Source organism: Bos mutus, chromosome X (genome assembly GCF_027580195.1).
Source record: "Bos mutus isolate GX-2022 chromosome X, NWIPB_WYAK_1.1, whole genome shotgun sequence".
NCBI classification, from domain to species: Eukaryota; Metazoa; Chordata; class Mammalia; order Artiodactyla; family Bovidae; genus Bos; species Bos mutus.
The window spans coordinates 91,309,114-91,323,134 of NC_091646.1; the positions used below are offsets into that span (position 1 = coordinate 91,309,114).

At 44.9% G+C, this 14,021-nt stretch overlaps 1 long non-coding RNA gene across 1 annotated transcript in view; it reads right to left on the bottom strand.

Annotated features, from left to right (window-relative positions):
* Positions 1 to 14,021, bottom strand: part of LOC138986332 (uncharacterized) — a 115,023-nt gene that overhangs the window by 49,259 nt on the left and 51,743 nt on the right. The window contains exon 3 of the long non-coding RNA XR_011463163.1: positions 246 to 505. This is a non-coding gene — a long non-coding RNA (uncharacterized lncRNA). The remainder of the gene's footprint in view (positions 1 to 245; positions 506 to 14,021) is intronic.

Below are 14,021 nucleotides of genomic sequence, written 5' to 3' on the forward strand. Positions count from 1 at the left end.
GTCAGACCTCTCCACCATGACCCTCCTGTCTTGGGTGGCCCCACACAGCAGGGCTTAGTTTCATTGAGTTAGACAAGGCTCTGGTCCGTGTGATCAGATTGGCTAGTTTTCTGTGATTATGGTTTCAGTGCGTCTGCCCTCTGATGCCCTCTCACAACACCTACCATCTTACTTGGGTTTCTCTTACCTTGGACGTGGGGTATCTCTTCACGGCTGCTCCATAAAGTGCAGCCACTGCTCCTTACCTTGGATGAGGGGTATCTCCTCACAGCCGCCCCTCCTGACCTTGAATGTGGAGTAGCTCCTCTCAGCCCTCCTGCACCGGCGCAGCTGCCGCTCCTTGGACGTGGGGTTGCTCCTCTCGGCCACATCCCCTGACCTCGGGCGTGTGGTAGCTCCTCTCGGCCGCTCCTGTGCCGATGCAGCCTGGCACTCTCGGTCACCGTCCCTTACCTTGGGCAAGGGGTAGCTCCTCTCAGCCATGCTTCTGCGCAGTCCATTGCAGCTGGCGCCCACATAAAATAAATAAGGCAACAAGGATTTACGGTATAGCCTAGAGAACTATACCCAGCTTCTTGTAATAACCTAAAACGAAATATAATCTGAAAAAAAAATAACCTGAATCAGGTATTCTGTATCCCTCAAATTAGCACATTATGAGTAAATTATACTTAAATTTGAAAAAAAGGGGGAGAGATTATCTTGGGTGGGCCTGACCTAAACAGATGAGTCTTTATAAAGGAACTGGGCTCCTGGTACTGAGAAGGATCCAACACCTGAAAGATATTTGGTATCAGGGAGAATTTTCCATTCCATGGCAAGGACCTGAAAAAAGTCTCTAGGAGCTGAGAGTGACCCCTGGCCAATAGTCAGCAAGAGAATAGGCACCTCAGTCCTACAACTGTATGGAACTAAGCCCTGCTACCAACCTGAATGAGCCTAAAAGGCAGCCCTAAGCTTCAGGCAAGATTACAGGTCTAGCCAACACCTTGATTTTAGCCTTGTGAGAATCTAAGCTCAGAGTCCAGCCACGCTGGGCCCTGGTTTCTAACCTATAGAGCTATGAACTAATAAATGGCTTGTGTTTTAAGCTATTAAATTTGTGGTGATCTGTTATAGAGCCATAGAAACTAATTCAACTCAGTTCTAACATTGGTCCTGCCTTTAGTTTACTGTGTGACCAAGGGTATGTCACCCTCTCTGAGGTTCAGCTTCCACAGCTTCCACAGTTAAGGACAACAGTAACTCATCTCCCATCTGCAGGATTCATGTGAAAGTCAAATGACTTAATGTACATAAAAGCATTTTCAAAGGTATAAAGTGGCTTATAAATGGAAAGTTTATTATTGTCATGTTCAAAATAAACCTCCAATTCTGGCCACCAGAAATGATTCAGAATCAACCAATCAGGGCTTTGGTGTTAAACAATCATGGGCTAAAATCCTGGTTCTTCCTCTTACTAGCCCATCTTTTGATAGGGTTATTTAACCTCATTAAGACTTACTGTCCTGGGTATACAAATATGAACCTCATAAAATTGTTGTGCACTTCAAATATCATAGTGCCTGGCACAGAATAAGTGCTCAATATATAATAATAAAATCATGCATGTATCAGGCCTGGAGGGCAGCCTGTTCAGGTTTGGGCAGATTAGATGGCTCTGGGAGAGAGATTTTCCAATGAAATCGATCAAATATTTGATGTGTCTGAATGTCTTCAGAGGCGATTCAGACATCTGGCAAAGTTTACAGCTGCCTTACTGATAAATATGTAAAAAATTAAGAAACCCAAAAGCCAGATGACTATTAACTCCAGGGGAAGGATTGTGCAAGAGGGAAAAAAAAAGTAATAACCATAATTCATTACATGGATCAGCTGTATAAAATATTTACAAAACACTGAAACATGCAATAAGATAAACACTGAATAGCTATTCAATCAAAGGTTCACTGCGGGAAGGGGGAGAGTGTACACCACAACTTTACTGGAAGCGTGTTGGGGGTCGGGGGGAGGGTGCTCATGTGGAAAGGGCAGGAAGAGAAACGTAAAAGATTTAAAGAAAAAAGAACGGATTCATGGATTAAGTATTATGCTCTAATTTGATCATTGTGAGTAAAAGAGATTTTAGTCCATTAAAGATTTAAACTTGTAAAACAAAGATGTAGTGATAATAATATTTTAAGAGGGCCACAACCACAGGATTTGGGGGCTAGCTCACTGTGGCTCAGACAATAAAGAAACCCCCTGCCAATGCAGGAGACGTAAGAGACATGGGTTCGATCCCTGGGTCGGGAAGATCCTCTGGAGAAAGGAATGGAAACCCACTCCAGTATTCTTACCTGGAAAATCCCATGGGCAGAGGAGCCAGGTGGGCTATAGTCCATGGGGTCGCAAAGAGTCAAACACAACTGAGCGACTAACAGTTTCACACTTTCAGAGTCGTCTGACAGGGCATTATTTTCCTGTCAGAGGAAGAGTTACAGGGTTCCAGAAGGCATAGAGGTTTCTAGCAAGTGAAAAATAAAATTCCCATCTATTGTACTTTGGGAAGGTAAAATCGCAAATATTAATACACGTGAAGGCATTTGCCTATGTCAAATTCAAGCAGGAACAAATGGCATACAGGTGGCGGTGTTCAGGAGTGAATTTGACACCATTTATCTCCCAGGCTCACCAGACCACCAGGCCCATATCCTGCTGACACACGGCTGAGGGCCTGTAACAAAATAGGGGTTGATCAGTCCTGGGTTGCTTGATTCTGAATCATTTCCTGTGGTCAAAGTTGGGGGTTTATTTTGAACGTGACAATAATAAACTTTCCATTTATAAGCTGCTTTATTCTTTCACAAGTGCTTTCATGTACATTAAGTCATGTGATTTTCACATGAGTCCTGCAGGCAGGAGATGAGTCACTGTTGTCATGAATTGTGGAAGCTGACGCTCAGAGAGGGTAAGTGACATACCCTTGATCACACAGTAAATTGGAGGCAGGACCAATAATAGAACCAAGGTGTGTTAGTTTTCCATGACTCTGTAACAGATCACCACAAATTTAGCACCTTAAAACAACAGTCATTTATTAGCTCATAGTTATGTAGGTTAGAAATTGGGGCTTTCCCTCTCAGTAGTATCCTAATGTAGATTTACATGCAGGAAAGCACAGATCTTAAGTGCTTGAAAACCTTTTACATATGTATATGCCTATGTGATCAGCATTCGGATCAAGATATGGCCCACTTTTTCACCCCCCAAAGAGTTCTCCTGTGTCCCTTTCCACTTAATTTTACCCCCTTTGCCTCCCAGAGGTAACAGCTATTGTGACTTTTACTACCATAAATTAAATTTTGCCTTTTTAAGCTTCATGTAAATATTAACAGAAGCATGTACTATTTACTCATGTGTCTGGCTTTTTTTCACCCTGCAGAATGTTTGTGATTCATCCATGCAGTTGTGTATATCCATGCTTTGTTCTTTCAAAAAAATGTATTTTGATTTTTTTAATTGAGGTATAATTGACATGGGCTTCCCAGGTGGCACTAGTGGTAAAGAACCTTCCTGCCAATGCAGGGGACATAAGAGATGTGAGTTCGATCCCTGGGCTGGGAAGATCCCCTGGAGAAGGGCATGGGAACCCACTCCAGTATTCTTGCCTGAAGAATCCCATGCACAGAGGAGCCTGGTGGGCTACAATCCATAGGGTCACAAAGAGTTGGACATGACTAAAGCGACTTAACACGCATGCATGCATAATTGACATACAACATTATGTTAATTTCAGGGGTACAGCATAATGATAATTTTAAAATTGAGGTATAATTGACACATAACATGTTATATATTCAGGGGTACAGCATAATGATGTAATATTTGTATATATTGCAAAACGACCACTCCAGTAAAATGTAGTTAACATCTGTCACTACAGTTAAAATTTTTTTTTCTTGTGATGAGAACATTTTAAGAACTACTCACACGCTTTGTTCTTTTTACATTCCACTGTATGAATAGCCCTTCTACTGCGCATGGACATTTGAGTTGTTTGAAGCCCTGGGCTCTTAACTGCTGACCTATGTATGAGGTAAATGTCATCCCACTGCTGATTGGCTTTGCTTCGACTTCACTTACGAAGGCTGGTGGGACTGCTGGAGTGGATTCATCGTCAGGGAGCAGGTGATGGCCTTGGGGCTTCTCAGAAAGCGGCCCTTGGACCACTCTGGTGATAGCAAGAGGCGAAATACCTTTGCCCACCGAAGACAGGAGAGCCCAGCTGCATCCGTAGGCTGCCTCCCCCTTTAAGGGCAGCCACAGTTTCTCTCTGAGGTTAATTGTTTTGAAATCTCCATGGCTACTCGAGAGTCCCCCAGTTCCCTGGGAAGTTCCTGAGCTTCCACCTGTCAAGTCATCAGGGTTAGGAGAGGTTGTCTGGCCTCAAAAGCCATTTGTAAAGCTAATAAACAAATCACAAGGCAAATTGAGTCCAGTGTGTCTCTGGTGAACCCAGCAGCAGTTTTATTGTGGGCTTAAGGGTGGGATGGCTCAGACGCAGGCACGTGGGGTCACCTGCACAAAGCCTGGGGAAGTTTTATGGGCCCTTGGTGGACTTGCACGCCTGCTACAATGAACGTGCCCAACAAAGGGGTCCTTTAAAGAAGAGAAGTTTTATGGCCTTCGACAGCAAGCTGGGGCTTGTTCTCCGACTTCGGGGAGGAGGTGTGGGAGAAGGTGATTTATAGCAGCTGGGGCACCCCCCGACTCTGGTGAACTTCTCCAGGTTAAAACGCGCATCTGGTGGTCTCCAGAAGCCTGGAGGCTGGTCTATGGTGAGCAGCTGGGGGTGACAGCTTACAGCTCCGAAGATGATTAAAAGCCTGGCAAACGGGACTGACGGGCACTCTTTCAAAGAACTTGAATCATTCAGCCTGGAGAAGTAAAGACAAAAACCCATGCTCAAGTATATAAGAGGCTCTTACACCAAAGTTGGTGGTCAGCTACTCTCTCTCTCTCAGAAAAAGGAAAAAACAAATCATAAGATGATGAAGTAGTTTTATATTCCAGTGGGAGGGATGGAGGGTTGAGAGTTAAAAGCAAAGGTCTGACAATGAGAACTGAAGATCAGACTGGGTTACCGTGGAGGCTGATGGAACCTTTTCTGCAGAGCTGGGCGAACAGACGGGAAGTAGCTAAAGGTCAGGAGGAGACGGGTGACCTCTCAGGTTGCTTTATTTCTGTACTGTTGTTTTAGTGTGAGTTCCCGATAAGCATACCCTGAGACAAGGATGTAGGTACAAGTAGTTCACTTGGGAAGAGGTCCCAACAAGCACAGTGATGACCTGGAGAAGTGAGACAGGGCAGGAAGGAAGGCCAATCAAGGGTGAGCTAAACATTGGGTGACCTCTGTGGGCAGCTGGGTGCAATTGCACCCGGGACTCTGGGAGATAGGATAGAACAGAACTGTTGTCCCTGATGAGCAAAGAAGTTGGAGGATTTATCCATCAATTCCTACCTCTCACTGGTTGAGGCTCATTCCTTTTCTGAAGAGTCCTGTGGTCATTTACTTGGGTAACAGAGCCTTAGAAAAATGAGACTGCACAGACTTTTCAAGGATTTAGGGTACAAATGTTAATACCAGCGACAAAAAATACCACCATGGGCACACCCTGTTCGAATAGAAAGAACAAGGGGGCCAGGTCATAAATGGAGTTCTGGCCCAGGTCTACCTGATGGTCATTCCATTGAGTCCATGAACCTACACACTGGTCATTTTTTTTTGGTCACTGAATGTCTACTTGGAATGGATATACTCAGTGGCTATCAGGCCCCGATCCATATTGGTTCCTTGGCCAGTGAAGTAAGGGCTACCACAGTAAGACAAGATGGAAGCCTCTGAAATTCCCCCCTTGCACATCAAGCCAAGATAGTAAATCATAAGCAACAGTACATCCTGGGGGGATAGCAGAGATTAGGGCCACCCTCAATGATTTAAAGAATGCAGGATGGGTGGTCCCCAAATATCCCCATTTAATCCACCAGCTTGGTCCCTAAAATCTTCCCTGGTGGCTCAGATGGTAAAGAGTCTGCCTGCAATGCAGGAGATGTGAGTTTGATTCCTGGGTCGGGAAGATCCCCTGCAGAAGAGAATAGCAACCCACTCCAGTAATCTTGCCTGGAGAATTCCATGGACAGAGGAGCCTGGTGGGCTACAGTCCATGGGGTCGCAAAGAGTTGGACATGACTGAGCGACTAACACTTTTTTACTTTCACTTCACTGGTCCCTAAAAGAACTGGATGGATTATGGTGAACAAGAGTAGATCACTTAATGAAGTAGTAGCCCCAACAGCAGCTACTCTGCTCAATCTTTACTTCTGGTACATGTATGGGGATCCAGAAAATATATTCTTTTCCATCTCTAATAGCTTGCATTTGCGTAGGATGGACAACAGTACACGTGGTCTTGCTTCAGGACTAAGTTAACTTCCCAACCTCTCTGATAACCTAAAGAGCTCTGGACCATCTGGACATTCTGCAAAACACTGTATGGATGTACCATGTTGCTGGCATCATATTACTCGAACCAAATGGGCGAGAAGTGGTATGTTGGAGCCCTTGAAAAGACACATGAACTCCAGAGAGTGAAAGATGAACTCTATGAAAATTACGGCCTTACCCACCAGTGAAGGTTGGAGCAACCCAGTGAACTGGAGCATGCTGGGACATCCCCTAGAAAGTAAAAGACGACTTACTGAATTTCACATGTCCCACCACTAAGAAAGGAGTGCCGTGTTTGTTAATCCTCCTCAGGGAATATCCATCAGCTGAGTGATAGAGAAGACTGCCAGTCTTGAGTGGGGCCCAGAGTAGGAAGGGACTCTGCGGCAAGTTCAGACTGAGGTGCCAGCAGCCCTCCATCTTAGACTATATAGCCTGATACTTGAGATCAGTGTAGCGGGGAAAGATGCTGGATAAAGGTGATAGCCAGTCCTGACAGACGATCATAGTGGAGATGCCTAGACCTAGCTTCTAGAGCAAGGCCATGCCATGCCATTCAGAAAGCAGCTCCCTGCATGATACTGGCCCTGATGGAGTCAGAGCATGTAAATTTGGGATATCAAGTGACCATCAGATCAGATCAGATCAGTCGCTCAGTTGTGTCCGACTCCTTGCGACCCCATGAATCGCAGCACGCCAGGCCTCCCTGTCCATCACCAACTCCCGGAGTTCACTCAGACTCACGTCCATCGAGTCAGTGATGCCATCCAGCCATCTCATCCTCTGTCGTCCCCTTCTCCTCTTGCCCCCAATCCCTCCCAGCATCAGAGTCTTTTCCAATGAGTCAACTCTTCGCATGAGGTAGCCAAAGTACTGGAGTTTCAGCTTTAGCATCATTCCTTCCAAAGAAATCCCAGGGCTGATCTCCTTCAGAATGGACTGGTTGGATCTCCTTGCAGTCCAAGGGACTCTCAAGAGTCTTCTCCAACACCACAGCTCAAAAGCATCAATTCTTTGGCACTCAGCCTTCTTCACAGTCCAACTCTCACATCCATACATGACCACAGGAAAAACCATAGCCTTGACTAGACGAACCTTTGTTGGCAAAGTAATGTCTCTGCTTTTGAATATGCTATCTAGGTTGGTCATAACTTTCCTTCCAAGGAGTAAGTGTCTTTTAATTTCATGGCTGCAGTCACCATCTGCAGTGATTTTGGAGCCCAGAAAAATAAAGTCTGACACTGTTTCCACTGTTTCCCCATCTATTTCCCATGAAGTGGTGGGACCGGATGCCATGATCTTCGTTTTCTGAATATTGAGCTTGAAGCCAACTTTTTCACTCTCCTCTTTCACTTTCATCAAGAGGCTTTTGAGTTCTTCACTTTCTGCCATAAGGGTGGTGTCATCTGCATATCTGAGGTTATTGATATTTCTCCCGGCAATCTTGATTCCAGCTTGTGTTTCTTCCAGTCCAGCGTTTCTCATGATGTACTCTGCATATGACCATAACCACCCATGATGAGCTCAGACTGTAAGATCTACCAAATCACAACTTTGGGCAGACCCGGCATAAGCCATTGCATGATGAGAACGATACTCCTGTGTTGGAGACGAGGAGGAGCAGAGTGCACAAGTAAGATGCACGAAGAGGTGATCTAGATGCCATGACATCCACCACTGTTGTATAAGCCTCTTCTCTTTAGCTGACCTCAAAGGGCCATGTGTGGGGGTCCCTTATGACTAGCTGATGGGTAAGTGACAGGGCTGAGCTCAAGTTACAGATGGAACAACTTGGTAGATTGTTGCAAGCCAAAAATGAGTGACTGTCACACTATAGCCTCAGTCAGGGGTGGCCGTAAATACAGAAGTGAGGAGAAATCTCAATGGGCAGAGATCTAGCCAATGCGCCTGACAATTTACCTTGTACAGAAAGAGAAGCAGCCCGAAGTAAGAAAATATATAGACTCATAGGCAGTGGCAAATGGCCAGGTTGGTTGGTCAGGGTCCAGAAAGGAGAAAGATTAGAAGATCGAGGATGGATTTCCCTGGTGGTCCAGTGGTTAAGAATCCACCTGCCAATAACCGACAAGAACCTACTGCATAGCACATGGAACTCTGCTCAATGTTATGGGAGGTGGGGTTTGGGGGGAGAATGGATACATGTCTATGTATGGCTGAGTTCCTTCACTATTCACCTGAAACTGCTACAACACTGTTTGTTAATCAGCTATAACCCAGTACAAAACAAAAATTAAAAAAAAAAAAGAATTTGCCTGCCAGAGCAGGGGACATGGCTTTGATCCCATGAAGATTCACAAGGAAGATTCCACAATCCGCGGAGCAACTAAGCCCACACGCCACAATTACTGATGCCCACGCACCTTAGAGTCCATGCTTTGCAACAAGAGATGAGAAGCCTACTCACCACAGCTAGGGAGTAACCCCCACTCACCGCAACTAGAGAAAAGCCCACACAGCAGTGAAAACCTAGCACGGCCAAAAATAAATAAATAAAAATTTTAAAAAAGATCAGGGACCAGCAAATGTGGGGAAGAGGTGTGTGGAGGAAGGGACCTATGGGGGTATGCACTACATACGAAGATATTTGTGTCAGACATAAATATGCACCAGAGAGCACTGACCACGGAAGAGGCACCAACCAACCAGGTAGAAAGAATGATTCTGCCAGTTGACATCCATCATCCTCTGTCAGTGGCCACCCCGGTGCTGGCACAATGGCATAATACATGTGTGAATGAAGTAGTTATGGCATAGGAATGGAGGTTATTTATGGGCCCAATCGCATAGGGCCCTCTGTCACTAAGGCTGATTTAGCTATTGGCACAGTTGAATGTCCAACCTGTCATTAACAATGCTAAACTCCCAATATGCCGCCATTCCTCAAAGGGGCCTGTTGACCACTTGGTAGCAAGTTGATTTCCACCCTGGACAGGGCAATAATTCAACTTGACTGGGATCAACAGATGTGTGTGGTATGGGTTTACCTTTGTTGACTACTGGGGCTCAGCAAGCACCCCTACCATAAGGCACTGGACTGAGATGGGATCTTACACAGCATCAACTCAGACAGGGGAGCCCTCTTTACAGCAAATCAGGCATGAGTGTGGGCAGATAACCACAGGATGCTCTGGTTCTATCATATACTGCACCACCCAGGAGCTGTGGGCACAATAAAGCAGAGGAAAGGCCTGTGAATGGTGCCGCTGATGCCCCAGTTTGGAGAAAATGTCCTGTAAGGATGGGATTCCATCTTTCAGGACATTGTCCATCCTCCAAAACAACAATTAGAAGGTGTTGTGGCCTCATAAGTAGGCTATGTGCATCTAGGAACCAAGAGATGAAAGTGGGAGTGGCCCAGTTCATATCAACCCCATTGATTCACTGGGGGAACGTGTGCTTCTAGTCCACACAATATGGATCTACAGGTCTTGATTCTCAGAAGAGGAATGCTTACATCAGGGGACACAGTAAGGTTTTCATTACACTTTAAGATTCAGTGGTCTCCCAGTCTCTGGGCTCCTTATGCCAAGTGACTTAGCAGGCAAAGAAAGTGCCACCATCCTGGCAGTGGTAACAAACTCCTAATCATTAGAAGGATGTAGAGCCGCAGGTATGCAACCCAGAGAGTCAGGAATCCGGCTCCCAAATCATCCACTGAGGAATCTGTTGGTGCCCTTAACGCCCAGGGGTAATGGTAAATGGACAAGTACAGCTGTCACAGCGTCAGAGACCATGGTAACCCAGTGTTCAGACCTTCCATGCATGAGGGTCTTTATCACTTCACCACTAACAGCAACTAGACAATAGGTGTGCTAGCCAAGGGGAGTCTATGAAAGCTGGTGGAGGAGGAGTAACTACTATGGCTTCAAAATCAACTCTCAGCAGCAGTAGGGGCTAGAGTTCTCCTACCTACTCCTTTAAGTTTCCCAGAAAACATGACCCCAGAATCCTGGACAAGCTCTTCTCGAGTGCAGTCAATTTATCATAAGAAGTAAGTGAATGAAGTGGCGCAAAGGGGCAGACTGTGGGAAATACTGTCCTGTTCTACCCACGTGCTCTTTTAGAACCAGCCTACCCGGCGCCCCGCCCTGCCGCTGATGGCTCACAGCTGTGTCCTCAGGTACAGTGAACACTGTAGTTGCCCAAGGTTATGCTTCTTCCCCAGGGAAGCCTGCAGCCAAAGACAAAGACCCAGTCTGTGAGGTCTCGGGTCCAAGAATTCCTTCCTCTGCAGTCCTTACAGTTTACCTCTTGTTATTACTATTGCCAACCATGTGATGCAGCTGGATTAAGAAGAGAGAAAGGAAGTGGAGAAAAGGGAGCACTTGTACACTGTTGGTAGGAATGTTCATTGGTGCAGCCATTGAGGAAAACAGTATGGAGGTTTCTCAAAAAACAAAGTTACCATATGATCCAGCAATCCCAGTCTTGGGCATGTACCCAGAGGAAACCATAATTCGAAAACATACACGCATCCCAATGTTCATACTAACACTGTTCACAATGGCCAAGGCATGGAAGCAACTTCAGTGCCCACTGACAGATGAATGGACAAAGAAGAGGTGTTACATATATACAATGGAATACTATTCAGCCATAAAAAAGAATGAAACCTTATCATTTGCAGCAACACGGATGGACTTGGAGGGCATTATGCTAAGTGAAATAAGTCAGACAAAGACAAATTATGATATCACTTATACAGACAGTCTAAAAAATACAACAAACTAGTGAATATAACAAAAAAGAAGCAGACTCACAGATATAGAGAGCAAACTAGTGGTTACCAGTGGAGAGAGGGAAGTAGGGAGGGGCAACACAGCAGGTGGGGATAAAGAGATACAAACTATTAGGTATAAAATAAGCTACAAGGATACATTGTACAACATGGGGAACAAAATCAATATTTTACAATAACTATATGTGGAATAGAACCTTTAAAATTGTCAATCACTGACGGAGGAGCCTGGTAGGCTGCAGTCCATGGGGCGCTAAGAGTTGGACACGACTGACAGCTTCACTTTCACTTTTCACTTTCATGCATTGGAGAAGGAAATGGCAACCCACTCCAGTGTTCTTGCCTGGAGAATCCCAGGGATGGCGGGACCTGGTGGGCTGCCGTCTATGGGGTCGCACAGAGTCGTACATGACTGAAGTGACTTAGCAGCAGCAGCATACTGTACAACTGTAACATATAATATTGTACATCAACTGCATTTCAATTAAAAAAAATTTTTTTTAATTTCAGAATAGGAAAAAAAAGAGAAAATCAGTGTCGGACCTGAAGGTCACAGGCCTAACTTATCTGTCCTGGAAAACTTGGTAAACAAGTTAAGCAGGCAGAGCTGCCTACATAACCCATGGGGCTTCACGTGAAATGAAAATGCAGGGCCCCTGTTCCAAAAGCAGGAAAAAAGTACTGTTCAAGTTACCAAAATATAGACTTTTTCCTTTAAAAAATGTTTTATGACCTCTAAACACAGTAACAGTGATACACACATAACAATATAAATGTACAAACTGCAAACAATAACATTTTGGTGTCATAATATTACGTAGTACAATAAATGATACTTCATTTTTAAAATTTTTATTTTATTTTATTATGGATCTTCCCAGACCAGGGATTGAACCCATGTCTCCTGCATTGGCAGGCAGATTCTTTACCATTGAGCCACCAGGGAAGTCTGATATTTTATTAATGTGATATCTTGACTGACCATATTTCTGTGGCTCACTTTTCTGCTTTTTCATTTATTAGGTCATCAAAATTTATACTTTTAGCAACTTCATTTTCAATCTATGCAAATTGAAAGCAACATCAGTCACTCCTGGCAAATGCGAAATTACAGATAACTTTGAAAACTTCTAATTTTGAAAAGGATCTTTCTGCTGATGCAACTGTTACAAGAATTGTTATGGGTGTTTCTATAGGCTGTGACAACATTGGGATACATATCTAATCAATTATATCAAAATATATTTTGAAATTCAAAAATTTCAGCATATCTAGACCTGATGATTCTGATAGAACATTTTTTCTAAAAAAATTTCTACACAAATCAGTTTCATGTAAATTTGAATTTAATCTTAAACATAAATTTATATAAGGCACTTTAATGTTTTGTCTGACATTTTCTGTAACTTGCACAAGTCACAGAAGAAACTTGAAGTGGCTTCAGGATTTATGTATAATACATTCAAAATGCCTGTTTATGTATTCTATTGCCATATCTTCAACTGTAAGGAAAACTTAATTTAAAAATTGTCCTTTTGATTAATAATTGGTTCATCCAAAGTTTCCTGTGAAAACTGTATTCTTTTCAGCTGAACTCGGTGATCTTTAAATTTAATTTCTATTTCTGAGCCTGTGGGTATTTCCCATGCATTGTTGCAATGGTTTTCAAAACTCAAGATTCTAAACACTTTGAAAAACTTTTAATAGCTCCCTGATGTGTTTTATTGCAATATCCATGTGTATGCTTTTATTTTTAATAATTTACTGATAAACGCATATTGTCTGAGCTTGGGCAGCTCCTGTCCAGGGGCTCAAGTTGGAGAGTTAATGTTTGTATAGATGCTGCAAGGATGGGGTCCAGGCACTGACGGGCAAGTTGCCCTCCCACCGCAGGTCCCAGGGTGAACCCCACACGGAGCCCCTCCTCTCTTCTCTTCCACAGCTGTGGCTTCTGCTGCAGCCGCCACCATCAGCACCATCAATCTGGACCTTGGGGCTCTGCGGTGACCCAGACTGCCTGGAGCTGTGCGTGAGCGCCCGGGATTACCAGGGAATCGCTTGGGCTGCACTGCCTGCAGAGTCAGAGGTGCCAGCCAACATTCCCTGTGCCGCTTGTGTGCATGCTCCACCATCCCATCACATGTTACTTATGCAACACAAGTTCAAAGATAAAATGATTAAGAATTTCAAGACAGTGTCAACCAAGCATGGAATCCTGCTGAGAGTGGGTCCCGTGCCATTGCTGACACTGTATGCAGGCATCAGATTGCACGTCTGACCTGTTCACTAGGCAGCTGGTACCCACCTGCCTGTTCTGATTTCAGATGCCCTCAAAGCAGATGGGTCCTGAGACAAGGACGTGGGTGCAGGTTGTCAGCTGGGAGGTGATCAGAGGAAGCACAGTGACTGGGTGAGAGTGTGAGAAAGGGAAGTGGGGAAAACCAACTAAGGTCTGTCAATGGCTGGATTGTCCCATGGGAAACTGGGGTGCAATGCTGCTGGGGTGGGGAGCTTGGGGGGATTACACAGAAGACACCTTAAATCAGCCTTCCACAGAGAGACCAGGGAGCTGCGTTGTCTTTCAATTTCCATTCCTCACTGGCTGAGGGTCACCTGTACTCCTGGGCCATGTACCCAGCCTACCCCCACTTCCTCATGCCCCCTGAGGTAAGAATGCCTTGTGGCAGAGTCACGGGAAGTGGAGGTGATGTGGAAGCTGTCTGCAGATGACCTCGTAGTGGACTCACGGCGATGGCAGGAGCGCGGCAACCTCTG